A 6000-nucleotide genomic window follows, 5' to 3' on the forward strand; every position below is an offset into this window, starting at 1 on the left:
ATCCAGCTGCCTGCTTGTCACTGAGGGAAGTGAACTCTCTAGTGGCACCTTTAGGATATTTTTGGACATAGCCTTGTGCTGTCAGTAGGGCATTGTGTGAAGTGAACTTTCTGGACACCCTATGGAGATGTGCAGGTATAGTACCTGACTGCCCGCTGGGCATTGTAGGAAATAAACTCTCTGGCACCACTTTGTGGGGTTTTGATAGCATAGAACCTGTTTATACAGTGGGCATTGTGGAATATGAGCTCTCTGGCTCCGCACTGTGGTTATGTGCAAGCATAGCACACAGCCATCAGCTGGGCATTTTGGGAAGTGTTCTCTAGCTATATTCCATAGAGATATGCAGGCATAACACCGGACCATCAGCAGGTTATTATGGGAAATGAACGCTCTGGTGCCACCCGTGGAAATGTGCAGGCAAAATACACCAGTTGGTCAAAAGGGCATTGTTGGAAATCAGCTCTTTTGCACCACTCTATGGAACTATGAGGCACAACAGCATGTCGACCTCATGGCATGGTGGGAAATGAGCTCTCTGTACCAAAATGGGAAGATGTTCAGGCATAACCACTGGCCACCACTGGGCATTTTGGGAAGTGAGCTCTCTGGTGCCACCTTGTGAATATGTGTGGGTATATATCCATGCAATCAACAGCTCATTGTTGGCAATGAGTTCTCTGGGCACTACCCAGTGGTAATGTGCAGGCATAGTACTGAAATATCCATGAGGCATTGTGGTAACTGAGCTCTCTGGTGCCATCCCTTGGAGATGTGTGTGTAGAGCACCTGGCTGCTCGGTGGGCATTGTGGGAAGGGACTTCTCAGGTACCACACTGTGGTGATTTGTGGGCATAGCAAGGGGCTGTCAGCTGAGCTGGGCATTGTGGGAATTCACCACTCTAGTGATCCAGTGTGTAATTGGGCGAGCATAGCACCCAGCCTCCCGATGGACCTTGTTGGAAGTGAGCCTTCTGGTGTCACCCTATGGATAAAGGCAGGCATAGGAATCAGCTCGCTACTGGTCATTTTGGGCAAAGAGGTCCCTGGTGCCACCCAGTGGAGATGCATGGGCTTAGCACCAGGCTAACAACATTGTGGGAAATGAACTCTATGGTGCTACTCCATTGTTATGTGTGAGTACAGCAAGCTGGCCACCAGCTGAGCATAATCAGAAATGAACCCTCTTAAGCCACCCCAAGGAAATGTGTGGGCAAAGTACCCAGCCACCTGCTGGGCATTGTGGGAAGTAAGATCACTTGAGTCACCCAGTGGAGCTGTGTATGCACAGCACCCAGTTGTCTGCTGGACATTGTTGGGAAGGATCTGTCTGGCACAAACACGAGGACCTGTATGGGTATAATGCCGGGCCATCAGCATTGCATTGTGGGTAATCAGCCCTCTTGTGACACATGAAGATTTGCAGGCATAGCACTTAGCTTGAGCTGGAAATTGAGGGAAGTGAGCTCTCTGGCACCACCTCAGAGATATACTGATACAGCAACTGGCTTTATGCTGGGCATTGTGGGAATTGAGCTCCCTGGTGCCACCTTGTAGAAATGTGCAGGTATAACAGTGCAGTCAGCAGGGCACTGTAGGGATTTTTCTCTCTGGTGCCACCTCAGGGAGATGTGTGGGCATTGCACCAGGCCACCTGCTTGGCACTGTATGAATTGAGCTCTCTGGCACTGCTTCATGGAGATGAGTGGACATAGCACCCAGTAGTAAGCAAGGCATTGTGAGCAAGGAACTGTCTGGTGCCACCGAGTGAAGTTCAAACACAGCACCTGGCCATCAGAAGTGTATTGTGAGAAGTGAGCTCTCAGGTGCCACTCTGTGGAAATGTATGAGCATAGCACCCTATGGTCAGCAGGGCATTGTGGGAAGTGAGCTCCCTGGAGCCAACCCGTGGAGATATGTGGGCATAGCACCTACACAGTCGCTGAGCATTATGGGAAGTGAGTTCTTTGGCACCACCCCATGGAGATGTGCAGTCATGGTATCGGGCCATAAGCGGAGCATTTTTAGAAATGAGCTCTCCAGCACCACCCTGTGGAGATGTGTGGGAATAGCACCAGCTGCCTGCTGGGCATTTTGGAAACTTAGCTCTCTGTTGCCACCCCATAGAGATGTGTAGGCACAACACCAAACTGTCAGCATGTGATTGAGGGAAAGGAGATCCTTGGTGCCATCCCATGAAGCCATGCCAGATTACCATGGGGACATCAGTAGGACATTTTGAGAAGTGAGCTCTCTGGTGCTACCCCGTATAGATGTGCAACCACATCACCCTGCAGGCCACTGAGCTTTGTGGCAAATGAACTCTCTTAAGTCACCCAGTGGCAATATCCATACATAGCACCTGACTGCCCGCTGGTTACTGGAAGCGATATGTGATTATATCACCCTGGGGAGTTGTGTGAGTATAGCTCCTGGTCACCCACTGGGCATTGTGTGAAGTGAGGTCTTTGGCAACACCCTGTGTAGTATGGTGGACATAGAAAATGGCCATTAACAGGGCATTATAGGAAATTCTCTCTGACTACACTTCTTAGAAAAGAGAGGGCATAGGATCTGATAGCCTGCTGAGACCTTACTCATAGCCTTGGCCTGAAACTCTGGGCCTGGGCATTGAACTCACATACTAGGCCTTGAAGTCATGACCTGGTACATGAACTGGGTGCCTGGGTCTCAAACTCATAGCTGGACCTATAACTCATGTTCTGGGGCCTTGAACTTACAGAATGGGACTTGAATGCATACCCTAGGAATTGAAATCTGTGATTGGACCTGAACTTGGGACTTTCAACTTGATTTCAGGAACTAGGATTTTTATTTACAGCCTGGGCCTTGAACCCATGGCCTGGTACTTGAACTGGGGCCCTGGAGCTTGAACTTGGGGCCTGGGGATTGAAATCAGCATCTGGGCCATGAACTTGGGTTTGAGACTTAAGCTCAGGACCTAGAATGTTTACACATTGCCTAGGACTTGAACTCTGGGCTTGATCTCCAGGTCTGTATCTTAAACTGGTGGCCTGGGCCTTGAAGTGGGCCTGGGACTTGAACTCATAGGCTGTTCCTAAAACTCTGGGTGTGGGATTTGAACTTATAGCCTGACCTTGAACTCATGGCGTGATATTTAATCTGAGGATCTTGAGTCTGAATTTATGGAGGAAGAGGGAACCTGGGATTACAACTTGGGGTCTGGGCCTTAAACTCACAACCTAGGAACTTGAACTCAGGGCCTTGGAATTGAATTTGGAGCCTGAGGCTTGAACTTGGTCTTGGACTTTGAACTATTGGCCTGAGACTTGTATTTGGGGCCTGGGACTTGAACTTTCAGAGTAGGAATTGGCCTTAAATTCAGTACCTGGCACTTGAATTCCCTATTTGAACCTTGAACACTTGGCCTGGGCCTTGAACCATTGGTCTGAGACTTGAATTTGGGGCTTGGGACTTTGACTCACATCCTAGGCATTTAACTTGGGACTTGAGCCTTGAACTTGGACCTGGGACTTCAACCTGGGACCTGGGCTTTAAACTGATATCATAGACCTTGAACTAGGGCCTGGAAATTGAAGTCAGGACCTGGGCCTTGAACTCTCAGCATGAGGCTTGAACTGAGGGCTTATGACTTGAATTCACATCCCGGGCATTTAGCTCAGGACCTACATGGTCCTACTCAGGACCTGGGACTTCAATTGGGGCCCTGGACCTTGAACTGAGACCCTGGACCTTGAACAAGGGACCTGGGACTTGAATTTACAGCCTGAGCCTTGAACTTAGGGCTTGGACCTTGCATTGTCAGCCTGTAATTTGAATTTGGGGCCTGGGATTTGAATTCACATCCTAAGGATTTAACTCAGGGCCTGGGCCTGGAACTTGGGACCTGGGATTTGAAGTTGGGCTTGGGATTTAAACTTTGGGCCTGGGACTAGAACTTGTAGACATGGCCTTAAATATTCAGCCTAGGACTTGAACTAGGGCCATAGACTGTGAACTCAGAGCCTGGGAATTGAAATCAGAGCCTGAGCCTGGAACTTGGGGCCTGAGACTTGAAATGAGGCCTGAGCCTTGAACTCAGAACCTGGGACTTGAGAGCACAGACTGAACCTTGAACTGTAGGCCTGGGACTTGAACTGGGGCCCTGGTCCTTGAACTCAGGGCCTGTGACTTGAATGTAGAGACTGGAATCTGGGTTTGGAGCCTGATACTTGAACTCGGGAGTTGGGCCTTGAATTCAGGGCATAGGACTTGAATTCCCTGTCTGAACCTTGAACTCAGGATCTGGGATTTGAACTGTAGGCCCAGAGCTGAAACTTGGGGGCTGGTCCTTGAACTCACATCTTGGGCCTTGAACGCATAGTGAGGTACTTAAACTGGGGCCCTGGACCTTGAACTTGTGGCCTGTGATTTGAACTAGTTGCCTCAGCCTTGAACCCACAAACTAGGCCTTGGACTAGGGGCCTAGGACTTGTACTCATATCCTGGAACTGAAACTCTGCACCTGGGAATTGAGCTCATAGCCTAGACCTTGAACTTGTGGCCTGGGAATAGAATTTGGGACCAGGGCCTGGGATTTTTATTCACCATGGACTGGATCTTGAACTCATAGTGTGGGCCTTTACCTCAAACCTGGAACTTGAACTCATACACTGAGCCTTGAACTCTTGGCTTAGGACTTGAACTAGGGCCTTGGACCTTGAACTTGGGGCAGGGGCCTTTAACTTGAGCTCTGGGCCTCAAACTCACAACCTGGGCCTTGATCTGGGTGTCTGGTATTTGAACTGGGGTCTTAGATCTTGAACTTGGGGAGAGAGCAGGAGCTTAGGATTTCAATTTGGAGCCTGGGCTTTGAATTCATGGCCTGGGCCTTAAACTCATGGCCGTAGCCTTAGTCTCATCGTCTGGGCCTTGAGCCCAAAGTATAGAATTTGAACTCCAGGTCTGGACCTTAAACTCAGCCTGGGCCTTCATCTAAGAATCTGGGATTAGAACTCATGTTTTGGCTTGAAACTTTGAACTCACAGCCTTGGCTTTGAACTGGATCTCTGGACCTTGAACTCAGGGCCTGGGAATTGAAATAGGGTCCTGGGCCTTGAAATTGGGGCCTGGCATTTTTACTCATGGCCTCAGACTGGTAATCTGGGCCTAGGATTTGTGTTTGTGTCCTGGACCTTGCACTCTTTGCCTAGGATTTTAACTCAAAGCCTGGGACTTGAACTCAAAAGACTGAGCCTTGATCTCTTGGTCTGGGAGTAGAATGGGTACCCCACAACTTGAACTCAGGGTAAAAGGGGATCTGGGACATCAATTTAGGGTATGATCCTTGAATTCATGGCATGGGTCTTAAACTAATGGCCTTGGGTTAGTTTCATGGCCTGGTCCTTGTACTCAAAGCCTGCGGTTTGAACTCTGGGCCTGGGACTTGAACTTGGCCTGGGAAAGTCCCAGGATCTGGGACTTGAATCCAGGGTCTGGGCCTGAAATTCTGGTACTTGAACTGGGGCCTTGTACCTTGAACTTGGTGCCTGTGATTTTAACTAGTTGCCTGAAGCTTATACCGTGGGTCTTGAACTGGGTGCCTGGGCCTTGAAAGTGTGTCATGGGACTTAAGCTGATAGCCTGGGCCTGAAACAAACTCCAGGCCTGTGCATTGAACTTAACAGCCTAGTCCTTGAACTCACGGCCTGGTACTTGAACTGAAGACATGAAAATTGAACTGGTAGCCTGGGAATTGAAACTGGGACCTGGGCCTTTAACTCTGGGCCTAGGATTTTTTATTCATGGCCTTGGTCTTGAACTCTGGGCATGGGATTTGAAGTCATGGACAAGATATTAAACTCATAGCCTGGGCCTTTACTTCAAAGCCTGGGACTTGAATTCCCACACTGAGCCTTGAACTCTTGGTCTAGGACTTGAACTGGGGCCCTGAACATTGAACTTGGGGCAGGGGACTTGAACTTGGGACCTAGGCCTCAACCTGGGCCTTGAAGTCAC

This window comes from Dipodomys merriami, unplaced genomic scaffold (genome assembly GCF_024711535.1).
Source record: "Dipodomys merriami isolate MVZ:Mamm:240054 unplaced genomic scaffold, mDipMer1.0.p SCAF_123, whole genome shotgun sequence".
NCBI lineage: Eukaryota > Metazoa > Chordata > Mammalia > Rodentia > Heteromyidae > Dipodomys > Dipodomys merriami.